Raw genomic sequence first — 19,727 nt, forward strand, 5'->3', positions numbered from 1 at the left:
CAACTGATACTACCTCAATAGCTCCTACTTCCCCTTGTATCTCCGGTAGTGCCTCTGACTTTTCCTCGGCTTAACTTACACCTTCTTTTTCTCCCTTCTTGTCATTCACCTCAGACCTTGCTCTTTCCTCTTGGATGACTTTCATCATATCAGTTAGTAGAGCGACATGTTTTATCATTTCATTCATGCTGGATTTTTGCTCATCATTCGGTTTCAAACAGTGCTGCATGTTTTGCTGGGATACAATCAATCCCTCACTCTCATCCCCTTTAGGATTTGCGTACTGATTCTCATCCAAGGGTGGTTATAAACTCTGTTGAGGTTGAGTTTGAGGTTGAGGTTGATGTTGATCAGGAAAAGTTTGGTCTTGGTAATAGTGAGCATCCTGAGTCTGCCAATCCTCATTTGACTATGTAGGAAAGTGATCCCCTGCTTCGGGAGGGTACGTCTGATAAGGATGATTTGGGAATGAAGGGTAATAGTTGGAGTAGTCAGGTTGGTACATTGGTGGACTGAACTCATGGCTTTGAAATTTAGGGTAAGGTTGGTAGTGTGGATATCCCATTTGCCAAGAGGGTGTTTGGGTGGAGATTGGATAGGGTTCTGTATGGTATGGGAAAGGTGTGTATTCTTCTACCCAGCTCCATTCTCCACAGTGTGTGTCTTCCTGTTGGTACACCTCCGCTTTACCTCTTGGGTTCCAACTCGTATTTGAACTCCAGATCTCCCCTGTATTTTGGTGCTGGCCCACTTGATCAGTCTGGAAGTAGGTTTGGATTGGAAGGACTTGAGGTTGGCTTGACTCAATCACTGACTAGAGTGTTTCCTCTAGCTTGTCAATCCGGCTCTTCAGTAGATTGTCATTGTCCTTTGTGGGAGTACTCTTGTCACGCCCGCATTTTCTAAGGATAGATCGCGACTAGGGGAGGGTTAAAGAAGCGGGGAAGAAAGGGGAAAACAACACAACTTGACCATAGCTCGAAACAAATGGGAATAGGAGTATCTCAACAATCAACAACTCAAAAATGAATATTATCTCAGCGATACAAGAACTCAAAAGAAGGACAACTACTTAGCGGAAGCATTTGAGAGAATGAATATGCCACGTGTGAAGACATGACACATTCTACACACTTAAATTTCTTCAACGGTCTTGCTCAACACCCACCGCACCCGTCACGCTCAACCTGCACATTTTTAAAATGAAATGCAGGGCTGAGTACTTGATGCACTCAGTGGACTCATGCCGAAAACATTTTATAAAAAGTATTTATCATGCCACCATTGAGTGACCTTGGGGTTTTAACTTTAGAAATCGCTCAAGACACAAAAATCATTTCTATCGTAAAACTCGTGACTGCGCAGTCATTTTCCAATAGATGTCTAGCATATCTGATCCATTGATGACAAGGAATGTGGCCACATTCCAAGTCACTAGACCGGCCGACCCAAAAAACGGCTCACGATCTCCATAGGTGTACACTAGCCTGAATAGGGACTCACTCCCTAGACAGACCCGAATTCGATTATCCATTAATGGCAAAAGCCACATCAGATAGGTTCCATAGAATAAAACAAAACATGGCATGACAAATATTCATATCATTTTCACATAAAAATATATTTAGGGCATTGCCCTTATTTGAAAAGAAAGCCCACCTCGACTGCTTAATTCACAAGTATTTTCTTCCCCTTGGTATCACGTTTTGCTTGCGAGGATTTACCTTTAGCATTTAGATAATATATAAATCAACACGCTTTTCAAATAAGGAAATAAAATGCATGCCTCCTATGTCTCCAAATTATTTTCCTCGTTAAAGAATATAAATTTTTCCCCTCCTAACTACTACACGTATACTCCTTTACAAAACACATACACACCCATTTCTACCTTTCCACTTTTCATTAAATAAGAATAAAGAAAAAAACAAATAAAACAAATACTCCCCTTTTATCATCACACGGTACTGCCTCCCACTCCACTTTAACAATCATCAAAAATTAAGGAAGATAATTAATACTAATAAAAACAAGAAATAAAATGTAATCTATTCACGTCTGTTATTCTCCTATCTCTCCTTTCTTCTCCAAATCTCCTCTGTCTCTCGATTTCTCTCACAAATTGGACCAAAAAGGGAGTAGCTATAGTCGATCCCCTTTTTCTCACACAACATCGAAAACGAGATTCCCAAAATTGAACACACCCAATTTTCTAAATAAATCCGTCAGATCAGGTGGTGGTGCGGTGACACTGCCGATGAGCTCCGCCGCCGGCAACCTTCAATCACCGCTGCTGTTCGCCGCCGTCGTAGGCCGCTGTCCCAAGGTACTTCATCGCGGCCTCTGTTTGGCAGCCCTGATTCGCCTCATTCAACCCCGCAAGTTAAGTTTTAAATTAGCTTTCATGAACTAACGTTTGATTTTTTGGTTTAGATATGTTCGAATTATCGATTTGCTTCGGTTACTGGTTTCATGAGATGCACAAGAATGGAATAGGAATTGGGTGGATGAGGTATACCTTCAACAATAGATGGTCTATGGATTTGCTTTTAGTGACTTCTGTTTCTTCCTCTCTGTATTTGGATTATTCTGTGGAGATTTGGTTTGTTGGAGAGATTTTAGGGAGTAGAGATATGGGGAAATCGTTTGTTGATGGGGTTTGGAGAAATATATTTGACCAAGTAGTTGACTGTAAAATTGAAATAAATAATTGATTTTTTTTTTGTTTTTACGGGGTGTTACGACTCTTTACTTTCTCTTGCAATGAAGTCACTGATGTATCATCGTACTCCCTTTTTGCGTTTAGAAGCATTTCCAAGACTATCTTGGCCTTACTCAGCCTCAGCTTGTAGAAACTCTCCCCGCTTGATGAGTTCACCAAGTCTTTGCTCCTTGCGTCCATTCCATCATAGAACTTCGAGTAGACCTCCAGTTCCATCAGGTTATGGTTTGGGCATGCATCTAGTAGACATTGGTATCTGTACCAGTACTTGCTTAAGCTCTCACCATACCCTTGGGTAACTTCTATGATTTTCCTTCGGAGTGCATTTGTTTTTACTGCTGGAATGAACTGGTTCAGGAACTCTATTTTAAAATATGACCACGTCTTGATGATGTTGGGTTCCAATCCTCTAAACCAGACATATGATTTACCTTTCAAAGAGATGGGAATAATTTTTAGCTTGAAATTCTCCTCACTTGATCCCTTGGCCTTTTCTGCACTCTGCAACTTTTGTCCAACTCATGAAGGAACTCAATCAGGCTTTCAACACTCGCGCCCAAAAAGGTAGGTAAGATGGCAAGAACTTCTGAGTTCACATACACCGCTTCCTGCCCCTGAGTGATAGATATGGCAGATATCGGCTCATTTGCCGAGTAGGAATAGAGTGAACCTATCCCCAGATCTTCTTTCTGGCTACAAACCATGGTGGTGTCCTCTCTTTCTTCACAGTTGCACCAGAGTCGATTGGTGGAGTGGGAGGTGATTCGTTTTGAGCAGTCTGTGGCTCCACTCTCTCTTCTTCCTCTGTTTTCCTTCAGGACTCGGTGCCTTTGAACTGGGGAAAACAGAAAACAACAAAAAGTTCATTTACAAAACTTAAACTAAAATTCTTAAGTAAAACCTGAGACGCTCCACCCATCTATGTGTCGTCTCGCTCCACTTGCTCCCTTGGTTCACACTAGCAGGGAAAACGCTTGATACACAAATATAAGGACATTGATTCTTTACTGTTGTTGTCCTGAGTTGTCTCTCAACTGAAATCAAAACAAAGAAACAGAAGATGATCAACTTGACTTACTCCGACTTGAGTGAGAAGAACCGAAGAGCTCAATAGTGTTTTTTCAAAACCTTAACCTACAATACTATTGACTAGTATAGAGAAGTAATGATCGATCCCATAGAGATGAGGCGTTTAACATTTGTTTGCATGACACGACTTAGGGATGACTGCTGCCACGCTTTCTAGGGGTGGGTTAAGTTAAATACTTGACTTAAGAGAAATTAAACTACTAAACTGATCAACTCATAAAAGCTCAACTAATCTACTTGATCAACTCAATTGGACTTTCCATAAATGGACAAACAGAATAAACGGGCGATTGTCAGTCCCCTGCAAAGTATACGATAAAGTAAAAACTTTTTAACAACTTCATCTTCTTCACAAAATCAACATGAGAAACAGAGTAAAGAACAAATATGAAAAGTTATGGATGATGAAACTTCATAACAACTCCTAAAATTAAATCTACTCCTAAGATCTAACCTACGACTACGTAAACAAGGAACTAACCCATAATCATGCAGAAATGAAACATAAACTACTAGATCTAAACATCCTAAGAACTCTCAAACATAAAACATCAGATCTGACCAAATCAAAACAAAACAAGACATTTTTGAGCTAAGACTTGCGACAGAAAAAGGAACCACAAACAGATCAGAAACATCATGCATGGAAAACAGAACACATCAACTGAAAACGAAACTAACTTCAAATTTACTAAATCAAAAACATCTAAAGTCGATAACATCAAAATTGAACTGAAAATAAACTACGAAAGCAGTAAATTGTTTCGTCACCCCTTCTGGGAGTGGAATAACAGGACCGAAAGATTAAAGTGTAGGAGACTACCACCAAACCACAACTAAACTAAACTAGAACAAGACCAAGTGTGTGTGTGATGAAAACAGGAAGATGAAACGTTGAGAACTCCCAATTCCAGCTCTAGAAGAGAGCTGAAAACTAATGAACGTCGCCGTTGGAAGCTGCCTCCTTCCTCCATCTCTATGTCCATTTATAGGAAGGTGTGAGGTCTGGATTGAAGGGGTTGGCAGCGGAAGCGTGCGTTCAATATCCGATCACATGAATTTGATCTATTTAGCAGATTATTTAGACAATTTCTATTTGCACAATTTTCACATGTATCATGCTCATAACTTGAATCAAAACATGTTTTAGCATATAAAATTCCTAAAACATGCTTACTACGGAATTAGCCAATTTACCTCATTGATTCAATCAAGAATCGATGATGGCTCGCTCCGTCTCCACGTGAAGATCTTCAATACAAGACCTCAGATCTTCTGACTGGTGTCCCGGACTATACGCCGATATTTGTGTGGGCAAATCTCACCAACGTATTAGGACTTGAATAACGAAGACAGAACTCAGCTCACGGGGGAAGGCAATTTTCGATTTCTCTCTCTCAAAGGAGTGGACAAAAATTTGTGAGTGGAAAAAGGTGTGTTTTCTGTCTCCTTTATTCTCCTATTTATATAAGTCACATATTGGGCCCAGTCAGGGATCTAAGGAAGAATTTGGATCAGTCCTCACCCAATTAGCTTTTTACTAATTAAATTGAACCCACAATTTAATATAAGCTTATATTGGAATATTACAAGCAGCCACTACAGAAGTAATATTGCATTGCCTTTCCAAATCCGAAATTACAAGTATTCCGGGTTTCCTTTATTCGCGTACAATTTATTTCCCGTGCTTAAGATAGAAACATCCATTAATTAATTATTGTCTGCTATGGACTTAATTAATTAACATATTTTATTCTCCAAGAGTGGACTTAGCAAGAAACTCTTATTTATTATTTGTAGAGTAATTAAACTCCAACTAGCTAGGTTCCGAATAATAAAACCTTGTTTCGAGCTCCTCTTGTGGATGTTATCAAACGAGACTCTCCTCGCGTACATTTCAACATAATAGCAATCCTAGCACCTCTAGATAATGATCACCACTACCCAATATACCTGGATCGTTGGGTTACGAAAAACCCGCACCTTTGGTAAGTCAAAGTAGTGGATACTCAATATCGTATGCTAATGCTAACGTACATTGATTAAGAAATTAATTATCAAGACCTCGTCTTTCAGTAGATAGCATAAAGACTCGTCTTGCTGTTAGATCCATTCAGTGCTATACCACACCAACGTCATCTTATTTCAATAAGACTTAGAAATAATCGGACTGACATTGCAACCTTTCGCGATAGGTAGTCTAGGCCTATATAGGTTGTGAAATTCTTATTTTTCTTTGTTTAGAACTGACCGTGTTACCTTAAATTGGACGACGCCCACAACCGGTCTACTAAAACAAAGACTTAGACTTTGTTACGTTCGCTTATACATTTAAATATGCAATAAACAACCATTAAATGTAAAATATAACAACATTATGACAAAAATAATCTGTTGTATTTACTGAAAAATAATCATTAGTGTTTTACAGTATGCAATCACTCGAAAGGTGATTTCTAGTATACAAAACCCTAACAATCTCCTACTTGTACTCAAAACAGCTTTCGAGTATACAAAATGGTAGTGCACACGTCTAAATTTCCCCCACTTATACTGAAAGCGAGTTGAGGTCTTGAATGAGTCGAACTCCCATCCCTTCAACGTGGCAGTCGAACGGTTTCACCGCTAAAGACTTTGTAAAAGGATCTGCCAGGTTGTTCTCTGACGCAATCTTGACCACTTTTATGTCTCCTCTCTGCACTATATCTCTAATGATATGATACTTCCGCTCTATGTATTTGCTCGCTTTGTGAGCTCTTGGTTCTTTCGAGTTTGCCACAACACCAGAATTGTCACAATAAATGGTGATGCTCTTGGGCAGATTCGAAACCACACCTAATTCCATAAGGAAGTTCTTGAACCATACAACCTCTTTTGCAGCCTCCGAAGCGGCCACATACTCGGCTTCCATGGTCGAGTCCGCGATGCATTTCTGCTTCACACTCTTCCAAATTACGGCTCCACCTCCTAAGGTGAACACATATCCTAAAATAGATTTTCTCGAGTCCTGATCAGCTTGAAAGTCTGAGTCATTATATCCCAAAGGACAGAGCTCGGCTGCATTGTAAACTAGAGCATAGTCCTTAGTCCGTTTAAGGTACTTGAGTATGTTTTTTACAGCAGTCCAATGTCCTTGGCCCGGATTCGACTGATATCTTGCCACCATGCCAACAGCAAAGCAAATATCAGGTCTAGTACAAAGCATAGCATACATGAGACTTCCAACTGCCGAAGCATATGGAATCCTTCTCATTTCATGTATCTCAGACGGCGTTTTAGGGCACATCTCTTGAGATAAATGGATGCCATGTCTAAAAGGTAAGAAACCTTTCTTGGCATCCTGCATGCTAAAACGACTAAGTACTATTTCGATGTAAGATTCTTGAGATAAGCACAACATCTTCTTCTCTCGATTCCGAATAACCTTGATCCCGAGGATGTGTCCCGCATCTCCCATATCCTTCATCTCGAACTGGTTTGATAACCATGTTCGAACTGATGACAACATCTTTTTATTATTTCCAATTAGAAGAATGTCATCCACATATAAAACTAAGAACACTACATTCCCCTTATCAACTTTCTTATACACGCAGCTTTCACTTGGGCACTTTTCGAATCCAAACTTGCAAACAGTTTGATCGAAACATTGGTTCCACGATCTAAATGCTTGCTTGAGGCCATACATGGCCTTCTTAAGCTTCCAAACCATGTGTTCTTTGCCCTTTATGGCATATCCTTCGGGTTGTTCCATGTAGATGGTCTCCTCAAGACTGCCGTTTAGAAACGCAGTCTTAACGTCCATCTGCCATACATCCCAATCCATATAAGCTGCAATAGACAACAGTATCCGGATCGATTTCAGCATGGCCACTGGGGAGAAGGTCTCATCATAATCGATGCCTTCCTTTTGGGTATACCCCTTGGCCACTAGTCTTGCTTTGAAGACTTTAACTCATCCATCGGGTCCACGTTTACGTTTATATATCCACTTGTTCCCAATGGCAGTACAGCCTTCGGGTAGGACGGATAAATCGTAGACGTCTTTGTCTATCATAGATTGTAGTTCCGAATCCATTGCTTTCACCCATTCGCAATGATCGACATCTGCCTGCGCCTCCGCAAAGTTCCAGGGATCTAATACATTGCTGTCCGAGGAGTGATCCATAGATTCTCCCAAACCAATGTATCTGTCGGGCTCTTGCGAGACCCCCCCACTGCGGCGCGACACTACAATATTTTGAGTAGAAGTTGAAGTTTCGGGAATTGTTTGTACACTTGGTACTTGTTCTTGGTTAATGGAACTTGTGATAGAAGTTAGCTCATCAAGAGCCACTTCACTGCTGGGTTTATGATTCATTACATAGTCTTCCTCTAAGAATGTCGCGTGAGTACTCACAATGACTTTCTTATCTCGGAGGCTAAAGAATTCATAGCCTTTCGTCCCTCTAGGGTACCCTATAAACAAACATACCTCCGTCCTTGATCCTAGCTTAGTTGGTTCCTCTTCCAATACATGAGTCGGGCAACCCCAAACCTTGAGATGTGCTAGATTCGGCTTACGCCCAGTCCACAACTCATATGGAGTTTTAGGTACGGATTTTGATAGTAAATTGTCTAAAATGTGACTTGCAGAAAGCAAGGCATGTCCCCAAAACGAAATAGGTAACCGTGCAAAACTCATCATCGAACGGACCATGTTTAACAAGGTCATATTCCTTCTTTCAGCCACGCCGTTCTGCTGGGGCGTGCCCGGCGCAGTCAGTTAGGATTCAATTCCCGACTTCGATAAGTAGTCCAAAAATTTGGCACTGAGGTATTCACCTCCACGATCAGATCGTAGACATTTAATATTCTTTCCATGATACTTCTCCACAAGAGTCTTAAATTCTTTAAACTTGTCAAAGACTCTGACTTGTGACGCATCAAATAGACATATCCAATTTTCGAGAAGTCATCAATAAATGTGATGAAGTATCGAAAACCACTTCTTGCCTCAGTAGACATTGGTCCACATACATCGGAATGAACGAGCTCAAGTACTTCCTTGGCCCTATTGCCCTTAGCCTTAAAAGGCCTCTTGGTCATCTTGCCTTCTAAGCATGACTCACACTTATGAAAAAGTTTCTCCTCTAGACCTTTGATAAGATCTTGTTGAACAAGAGAATGGATCCTCCTTTCATTGGCATGACCAAGTCTAAGGTGCCACAAGTACGTTTCGTTCATTGAACTTGAAGGTTCCTTTCGTTTCTTTGAAATTTTCGATGTTGTATTGAGTTCTGATTTGCGATTATTAAACTGTGTAGAAGTGATTGTGTACATATTGTTTTCCATGATACCACGACAGATATAAGAACCATCTTTCTTAATAACGCAGTTGTCATTAAAAGAAATCGAATATCCATCATAAACCAATTTAGAGACTGAAATTAAATTTCTTCTAAAAGAAGGTATCAACAAAACATTCTTCAAAATCAAAAATCTATCACTACTAAAATGCAAATAAATGTCTCCCACTGCAACGGCTTCCACTTTGGTAGCGTCGCCCAGCTGGACTTTGATTTCGCGATCATGTAGCCGTCTTGTCACCTGCATTAATTCAGGATCAAAACAAATATGATCAGTGGCTCCTGTGTGAATAACCCAAGTGCAGATTGATGTCGAAGTCAAACAAGACTCGACTACTAGAGCTTGGTGCATACCTGTAGCCTTGCCCCGTTTAGGACAGTCTGGCTTCCAATGCCCCTTCTCTCCACACTTGAAACACTTCCCCGTGGGCTTCTTGTTAGCCCTCTTCTTCTTCTTTCCCTTAGCTATCTTGGCCGGTCCTGAGTTCGGTGCCTGCCTTTTTCCTTTGCTAGGTTTTAAGCCAGAGGAACGAGGCGCCGAAATCATCATGGCCGCCTTAGCCTGGACCATAAGGTCCTCTGCCGACTGAAGTTCAGTCAATAGCTCTGCCAAGGTGTAATTCCTTTTGTTCATCTCGAAGTTGAGCTTGAACTGTTGGAAGCTAGGGGGAAGACTTTGAAGGATGATAGTCACCTGGGACTCGGGATCGATGGTCCCTCCCAAGACCTTAATTTGGTTGGGTGGCCCATCATCTCGAGGACGTGATCCCTCACAGATGAGCCTTCCTTCATTGTCTTCGACATCCGAAAGGCTTGAGATTTAGCCGTTCGATTCTGAGTACCAAAAAGATTTTTGAGATTCTGCATAATCTCGGCGGCGGTTTCCATGGCTGAATGCTGATGCTTGAGTACCGAAGACATAGAAGCCAACATGTAGCACTTAGCCATCTCATTCGCCTTATGCCACCGTCTGTGTGCATCTCTGACTCCTGCCGCAGCGTTAGCCGGCGGCACTGGAGGTCGCGGGGTGGTGAGCACAAAGATGTACTCATCTGCTGTGAGAACGATGTCCAAATTTCATTTCCATTCTATGTAATTTTGGCCCTCGAGTTTATTTTCTTTGAGAATTGCGGAAAGAGGATTAAACGACATATTGACGATTTGATTTGCACTGCAAAACAGAGTATTTTACTATTGTCATAAACTTATGTAAGAAGTTTGATTAGATTAACCATAAAACTTTTCAAAATCTTACAACTGTAAAATTAAAATTTTGTACCCTCCAGAGGAAGTCAATACGCATTAAAATCTTACAATTTTACTGGTCACAACACCGACGAATAGTCCAGAGACCACAGAGTGGCATGGCCGCCTAATGTTGCCTAAGCAAGACCATCTCTTTAGCATTACAGAGTCTCATTTCTACAACACACTCCCATAACAATGCTCATGTGCTGCTAACAAGATCAAGCTATCTCATAAATCCTGTGTGAACTTCTGAATCTCGCAGTTTCTTAGGATTATTGTCCCCACAGAGCAGGTGGCGATAATATTAGAAAAAGGCTTCATAAATTGCAGACCAATTGATGGAGACCATATACAAACGTTGAGTTAGTAATTATAGCTTAGATATTTTGGGTTATGGTTTTACTTTAATTATCCTTAGCCTTGAGGCAGTTTAAGGCTTAATTAAATTCTGTTGGTATTTAATCTACTGGATAATTAAATCTTTAGATTAATGTTGTTATCTTCCTGTAGGAAATTGTTGATCTAGAATTTTATTCTTATTCATGTCTACTATAAGGTATATCTAAAATAAACAAATTATTTAATCCTTAATAAGACATGAAAAATAAATTCAAATTATTTCCTTATTCAAGATTAGGAAGAGATATTTTATTATTTAATGTATTCATACATATCTATCCTGATTAGGATCTTAGATATATAAATTTTAGGAAACTATTAAATTATTCTCATCCTTATCATCTAGGAATAAAATAATATTATTTATTTCAATAGATATAGATAATAATAAAAATATTCCTAAAATCTTGACAAATCTTCCAAAAAGATTTTATTTCCATTAAATAATAATATTTTAATGATATCGCCCGGTTAGTGTATCTTTGTATCGCAGTTAAACAATCATTTTTTTCTAACAATCGCAAGACGAGATATACTTGCCGTTAAAGAAGGAGATTGGACTTTAAATTGAATCTAAAACTTTCGAAACTAATACCTTAGCGTGGAGATGGATCCCGTCGCTGCGTTCCCCGTCGCCGCTTTTTCCCGACTCCAACACCGACGTGCCCACTGTTCCTCGTCCGGTACTCGCCATGACCACGACTCCCGTCGAGTCCACATCACTACTCTTGATTACCCAAGCGCCTTGAGCGCTACTAACCCATTTGGGTCGACTGGTGCATCCACGTGAGTGGCACCGATGGTTCCACATTAAGTGGTTCCATAGAATCCTTGATAGGATCGAGTGTTGGATCTTTCGAGGTCAACACGGGTGTTGTGGCCTTCGGGACCAACACGAAGAAAGACGGTTCCACTATTAGTGGTTCCTTGAGATCCTCTAACGAATCAAGTGTTGAGGCCTTTGGGATCAGCACGTGTGTTGGGGCCAACACGAGAACTAGTGGTTCTACGTTTAGTGGCTCCATAGAATCCTCTAATGGATTGAGTGTTGGGACCGTCTGGTCCAACACGAGAGTTGATGTCTTTGGGATCAACACGACTGACTCCAATGTGGGGGAGATACCTTGTGAATGTGAATGGTCGGTAAGTCCTATGGGACGTCTCCCGTCATTCCCATGAATAGGGTCGTTGGGCGTGTCCCATTGGTCTTCAAGGGACGTCTCCCGTTCGTCGGGAGACATGGGAGACGTTCTGCTCCCGTCCGTGCCTTAGAAAATATTCGAAGACATTTGGCACACATTTGTCCCAAGGGACGTCTCCCCTTCGTCGGGAGACATGACGGACATTCGACTCCTGTCCGTGGCATGGGAAATGTCAAGAGACATTTCTCACCCGTCTGTGCCTTCAAACGTCGAGAGACATGGGGAGACATTTCGCTCCCGTTAGTGCCTTAAAATATGTCGGGAGACGTATGGCACACATTTGTGCCATGGGAAATAACGGGAGCAAATTTTGCACCCGTCGGTCTCCTGATCGTCGGGAGACATGGGCTCCCATCCGTGTCTTAGGAAATGTCAGTAGACGTTTGCACCCATACGTCCCATGTGAGATGTTGGGAGAAATTTTACACCCGTCGGTCTCCCAGTCGTCGGGAGACATAGGGAGACATTTGGCACCCGTCCAGATGTCGGGAGAAAGATGTAGCCTCCAACCAAGAAGCTTGGTGGAGCCAAATTTATCAAACATGCCAAAGGCAACATAGCCACCATGGTAACAGAAGAAGTCAACCACGTCGAGAACAAATCTGGTTGGTATATCGACAAGGGCGTCACTGTCCACGTGTGTGCCAATAAAAGTAAGTTCTACACTTACAAGACCGTTGAGGGGAGGAAGCTCAACATGGGGAACCAAGCCTCGTCCAAATGTGTCGACATTGGAGATGTGGTCTTCAAGATGACGTCCGACGTGACAATCACTCTGAAGGAATGTCCCGAACATACACAAGAACCTAGTTTGGATCAATACTTGTAAATAAGGGTTTAAACTTGTATTTGAATCTAATAAGTTCTATGTGTATATAGTTTGGAAAATCCATCGGAAAATGTAATGTAACCGATGTCTTTTTAAACAAAGTGTATCGGCTATTCGCCGTGTTGAAAAGCCATTGGCTAATAATGAAAATGTCAATACTTCCTCATATTGTAGCTTTATATATTAGGACATGTGAATCCTAATGCTATAAAAGTTTAGTAAACTTGGATTTACTAAAGACAAAAGAAGTCAATACCCAAAACAAATGTGAGATTTGTCTTGAGGCGAAAATGACTAGATTATCGTTTCATTCTATTTAACGAAACATGAAACCCCTTGAATTAATTCACACTAATGTATGTGATTTAAAATTCGTGCAAACTAGAGTGGTATAAAATACTTTATCACGTTCATAGATGTTGCACAAGATGTTGCTATCTTTATTATTTAAGAAATAAAGATGAAGCAATTGAAGTTTTCAAAAATTATAAGAACGAAGTCGGAAATCAACTTGGATTGTAAATCAAATGATTCAAAGTGATAGATGAGGCAAATAAGTAGCCTCGTTTGAGGAATTATGCAACACAAGTGGTATAATTCTTCAAACGGTTGCACCATGTTCACCACAATCTATTGGTGTTACATAACGCAAGAAACTGAACTCTTAAAGAGATGATAAATGCATTACTGATTAGTTCACGGATGCCCCAGAACATATGGGGGAAAGCTGTTTTGACATCTAACTACATCCTAAATAAAATCTCACTCAAAAGTAAGGATGTCACTCCTTATAAGTTGTGAAAGGGAATGAAGTCATCCTATAAATACCTCAAAGTGTCGGGGTGTTTGACAAAGGTGATGGTTCATCCGCCGAAAGAAATTACAATCAGTCCTAACACGGTTGATTGCATCTTTATTGGGTATGCACTTAATAGTAGTGCATATCGATTTGTTGTCTATAAGTCTGAAATACCGACTGCGGCCATAGGAACAACAAATCGAGTCAAGAAATGTAGTATTTCTTGAAAAGTATATTTCCTCGCAAAGACAAGGAAAATGTTGCATCCAATTCTGAGACGAGAATTGAGGATGAAGCCACTAGTTCTGAATCAACGGATGAAGAGTCAGACTCGCACAAGCGAACAAGGCTAGATCCAAACGATACAATACTAAGACGTGGTAGTGTGGTCAGTACACCGAAAACATTTGGTCCTGACTATATTGCTTTTATGTTGGATGAAGAACTAACATCGATAAAAATAGCATTTGCTGGTCCAGATAGGCTGCATTAAAGAGAAACTGTTCAAAACGAAATTGATTCAATTTTGTTAAACCACACTTGGGTGTTGGTTGATCTACCTGAAGGTGCTAAACCTTTAGGATGCAAATGAGTCCTTAAAAGCAAGTTTAAGGCCGTTGGAACAGTTGACAAGTTTAAATGGTGATTTAATATGAAATCTATATGGAATAACCTAAAAGTTTTGTAGTAACTAGACAAGAGAGAAAAGTTTGCAAACTGGTTACATCCCTATATGGATTGAAAAAGGCGTCGTTGCAATGACACTTGAAATTTGATAATGTGATGTTATCAAATGGATTTAAAATTAACGAATGTGCCAAATGTGTCTACATTAAGAACACTGATAATGGATACGTTATAATGTGTGTCTACGTTGATGACATGTTAATCATGAGTAGTAACGCCTAAGTGATTAACTATACGAAAACCATGTTAAAGAGAAACTTTGACATGAAGGATATGGGTCTAGCCGATGTGATTTTTGGAATGAAAAATTCTAATTCAAGGAATCATCTTGACACGATCTCACTATATTAAGAAAGTACCTAAAGAGATTCAACGCCTATGATGGCATCCCGGCTAAGACGCCTATAAAGCTCAAGGTTCACTTGAGCAAAAACAAGGGCAAGCCCTCTGCATAAAAAGATTATGCACGGGGCATTGAGTGCATTATGCATTTGACTAATTGCACTAGACTTGACATTGCTTGCATTGTGAACAAGTTGAGTCGTTACACAAGCAATCCAACCAAAGAGCATTGGAAAGCTCTTGGAAGAGTTTTGAGGTATCTCGAGTATACTCAAAATCATGGGCTACACTTTTCGAGATACCCCCCGGTACTTGAAGGGTACTGCGATGCAAATTGGATATCCGATAACAAAGACTCACTTTCAACAAGTGGATATGTCTTTACCATTGGGGGTGGTGTTGTCTCGTGGAAATCCACGAAACACACATGTATAGCCCGATCCACTATAGAATCTGAATTCATAGCTTTAGATAAATCCGCGGAAGAAGCCGAATGGCTTAAAAACTTCCTTGAAGATATTCCATATTGGTCAAAACCCGTGCCTCCAGTGTTAATTCACTGTGATAGCCAAGCCGCTATTGGGAGGGCAAACAGTGGCTTGTACAATGGTAAGTCTCGACACATTCATCGACGACATAATACCGTGAGACATTTGATAACAACAGGGGTGATTACAATTGACTACGTAAATTCATTGGATAATCTAGCGGATCCGCTAACCAAAGCGTTAAATCATAATCAATGAATAAATTGCTAGAGGGAATGAGCTTGAATCCACAAACTAAAGAATTGTCATAGTGGTAACCCAACCTTGATGACTGAAGATCCAAAGAACTTGGTTCAATGGGAAAACTAAGCTATGAGAATTCGTGAGAAACACTCTTCTATATCTATTCCCTAGAGAGCAATAGAGTGTTGAAAAATTTGCCTAGTGGTGAGCTTAAGTGTATGACTTTTAATGATCCCTAAAGGAGCTCGTTGAGATGAAGTTCTCAAGTAGATCGAGTATGGCAGGATACTTAACGAGGAATCACCTATGTAAGTGTGAAGCGAGGCCGCTTCAAATAATACACTTATGAATCTAAAGTGGTGTCCAAGGCCTGAAATGGACACAAAACGTGAGAACGGATGAGGTTGAGGTGTTTAAGTGTTAACATCATTGTCTCGGTGCATGCCGTGGAGGAATAGTTCAAAGCATCGCGCTACTAGTCCGCCTGTGTATCCGATGGTGTTAACTATGGATGGTTCAAAGCCAAAAACTACCTATCCTTATGCTTACATACCTCTTGAGGGTTGAGCTTGTGTCTGCATACATATGCATTTGGCAATTTCCACTCATGTGGGGGATTGTTTGAATCGTGATTGCTCAATGATTTTGACTAATAATAAATGTTATAAGAAATTTAATTTTGTGAAATTAAATGTAATAACGTCGATCTACGTTCCGAGTAGATGACCGTAGTTTATTCATTTTCTCAAATCCGATTCCCGGTGAGTGAGAAATAATATATTAAAGTTGGTCACAATAAAGTTAGAAATGAGCTATGAGAAAAACTAAGGGATTAATTAACTAAGTGTTAATTATCCCACATCGGGGATGATAAACTTTTTTGATGAAGTATTTAATCAGATGAATTATTATGTGTAATAATTATCGTGGAATAAGACGGGTGACAGAGCCCACACGCGTGCGCGCCCGCCCGCCGGCGACCCGCGCACCGTGACCCGTGCACCAAGTGCCTGGTGCCTTGGATCTTGGCAATTGGTCTTTGGGTGGTCTTTGGGCTGGTCGTTGAGCGTGGTTCGAGCCTCGCGTGTTCTTTTTAGACCACCCTAAACTCCACGCTATCCCCGACGGGTCTTAGTCCACGTCATGGTCCCGCTGGACCCCGACTCACAACGAGAGACAAAAGGTTCCCGTTGGACCCTGACGCACAACGGGAGATAAAAGGTCCCCGCTGGACACCGACTCACAACGGTAGTCAAAAGGTCCCCACTGGACCCTGACGCATAACGAGAGACAAAAGGTCCCCGATGGACGCTGACGGTCCATGGTGTATCCCGTCGTGTAGCATGTCCAGGTTTATCGTGTCTCTTCAGCTCCCACTGGCTAGTGCACCAGTCAGTAACCCCCGGCGGTTACAGTCAAGCCATCATGGCACACATAATGGCTGTTGACTCCATCAATGCCCTGCAAGTGGACTTGGCCTATAAATAGGCATGCATCCATTGCATTCCTAGACAGAACATACAAGCATACTTGTGTACACGCTCTCTCCCTCTCTGCATTGTCTTCCCGTCGAAGCTCTGCCCTCGCCATCATCTAGTTCGCCGGAGCTTGTTCCGTCTGCGGTGCTGCAACGAACAAGACGAAGTCGTTTTATATTTGGGGACGACACGCCAAACCGAGAACACTACCGGGGCGTATCTCGTCTTGCGCAAAGATGACTCCTCGACTCGGCTTACATCTTTATGATTTATTGTTTCGAATTCTTCTTTGTAATTTCAATTCAATTTATTTTTCGTTTAATTTCTCTTTTCTTCATTGGATTGTACTACGCCCTATCTTTGTATCGTAGTTAAACCATCATTTTTTTTCTAACACAACAAACTAGCAAGATTATTGTTTCTCAAACTAATGACTCTCTAATCATACAAAGCCTCAATCCCTCCCGGAACATCACCCTCGAACAAATTATCAGACAGAGCAAGAAATCGAAGAAAAGTCAGAGACCACAACCCGGGTAGCAACTGACCTGAAAGACAATTCAAAGAAAAATTCAGCCTTTGCAGATTCAAGCAAGAGCTCAAGGACTGCGGCAATGGGCCAGTGAGAGTATTCTTAGCTAGTGAAATCGCCTTCAACCGCCCACATTGCTGAAAAAGCTCCTCAGGAATCGATCCCGAGAGAGTGTTGTTACTCAAATCAAGAACCTCTAGAGATGGAATTTGAGCAAGAGTGGGACTAATAGGCCCTGAAAAATTATTTCTTGATAGCTGTAAAAGTGTGAGGGACTGTAACCGGACCAAGCTTCTCCCAATGTGGCCGGACAGAGAGAGTCCATCAAGAATGAGCTCCGCGACCCGGTTGGTGGTCGGGTCGCATTTCACCCCGACCCATTTGCAGGCGACGATGTCTTCTTCGTTCCAAGAAGTGAGGCGCGAGAGTGGATCAACGAGGCCGGCTTTGAAGGCTATGAGGGCCAAAACGTCATCGTTGACAGGCGGGTCGAGAGATTGAACCGAGAGTAGCGGAGACAAGAAGAGGAAAGCTACTAACTTCATTGGCAGCAGCATTTCTCAGTCAATAAAATGTGAAAGATTGGATTTTTATTGAAGAGTTGAGAGTATTTCAAAAAGCATTTCCGGTAGATTGCGAAATGCAGAGGTTTGGAGTGATTTTTTGGGTTGTAGTTGAAGAGTGATCGGCAAAGAAGCGCACAATCTGGAAAATGGGAAGGAAATTTAGAAGAGAAGAACTGATGATAGTTGGTCATTAAAGTTGATAGTTGGTTTTTGCCCATGTGGCTTCAGAGCATCCCCATCTATGCTCTGGCCAAAGAGCATTGGATATCGGCTCGCACCTACTTTTATTCATTTTTTACTCCCGCTCTTTGACAAAAGCAAAATATTCACGTCCATTCTATTCTCCAAGGACATGCTATACGATCTCATCATTCTATTATTCATTTTAAATAAAAACATTTCCACAATATATAAATGCATTAAAAATACCCAAAATACTATTACTAATTATTAAAAAATTAAAAATTTCATAATTAAAGTTTTAAAAATTAATAATTACATATTTAAATCCTAAAAATTAAAAATTACATAATTAAATTCATAAAATTAAAAAAATCCACTACTCGTGACCGAATTTTGCCCAAATGGATGATGAATGTGTGTACTTATAGATGATATTGGGATTAAAATTTTTTAAAAAAATTCAAAAAAACGATAATAAAACGGCTATATTTTGGAAATCCGAACAATATTTTTTTTAATTTTTGGTATTATTTTCAATTTTTAAAAAATGTCAACGACCAATAGAAACGAGTCACGTCGCCCTGCTCAGCGGCACGGACGTGCTCAATGAATCGAGCAGAGTCGTGCCGTTGGCAAGAGCACATTGGCTGACGGGGCGTGCCGTGCCAGTGGCACGGACGCCGTCGTCCGCATCGAGTACCGATGCAGATTCTCTCAATACTCATAACATTTGCTTTTCTCAATCTGTCTTGGAATGCAATGCCCTCTCTCTTTCTCATAAATTCTTCAATGCACACTTTTTGATGTAAGTACATTTCAGAAATGGATCTCAATTCACATGTCTTCTGGAATTTGAGATTAAATTTGTTGATTTTTCAATGTTTTGGATCGTGGCATGCAAATTTGGTTAATTCGTAAATATTGTGATAGAAATAATACTTTCTCCGTCTCACTTTATGGACAGAATTTTTATAGTGTTGTTTTATGAGTTAAATAGAAAGAATAAAGTTTGAGAGAAAAAAGAGTAAGAGAACGATGTTTTTATTTTTATAATTAAATGCATCATTAAAAATGGGACATCCTAAAAAGAAAAATAGTTAACTTAGAGTGGGACGGAGAGTAAGACAAAGAAGAGAAAATTATTAAAAATTAAAAAATTTCTTATTCCGAAAATTTGCTCACCACTATCTCATATTTTGAAAGGTAAGTGAATTTAATCCCAAATTTTAAAAAACCTAATTATTAGATCATTTTTATGAAATCTCTCTTTTGACGCTCATCCTATATTCCACACTTTTCACGTTGAGTATTTACTGTTTTTGTTTACCTACCTTATCTCTCAATTCTTGAGAAAATGAAAATTAAGTGTTATTTTCAAGTTTACATCCACTTAAGAATTAAGATCCACCAATAACACAATTGAATTATGTTTCCACTGATTTTCATATTGATTTATGCATTGCCATTTTGCCCGTGTCTATAAAAGAGACTTGAATTTGAAGTCTGGTCACACGTTATCCACAATCATTCATTTTGAGATTATTATAATTATAACACTCCCTCCTTCATTTT

At 40.3% G+C, this 19,727-nt stretch overlaps 1 long non-coding RNA gene across 1 annotated transcript; it reads left to right on the forward strand.

Annotated features, from left to right (window-relative positions):
* The first annotated feature begins 2,019 nt into the window (after positions 1-2,019).
* Positions 2,020-2,783, forward strand: LOC121794120. Its single transcript, XR_006049239.1, has 2 exons — positions 2,020-2,326; positions 2,434-2,783. It is a non-coding gene; the product is annotated as an uncharacterized LOC121794120 (long non-coding RNA).
* The last annotated feature ends 16,944 nt before the right edge of the window (positions 2,784-19,727 follow it).

The sequence above is a fragment of the Salvia splendens genome, chromosome 3, assembly GCF_004379255.2.
Source record: "Salvia splendens isolate huo1 chromosome 3, SspV2, whole genome shotgun sequence".
Lineage (NCBI taxonomy): Eukaryota > Viridiplantae > Streptophyta > Magnoliopsida > Lamiales > Lamiaceae > Salvia > Salvia splendens.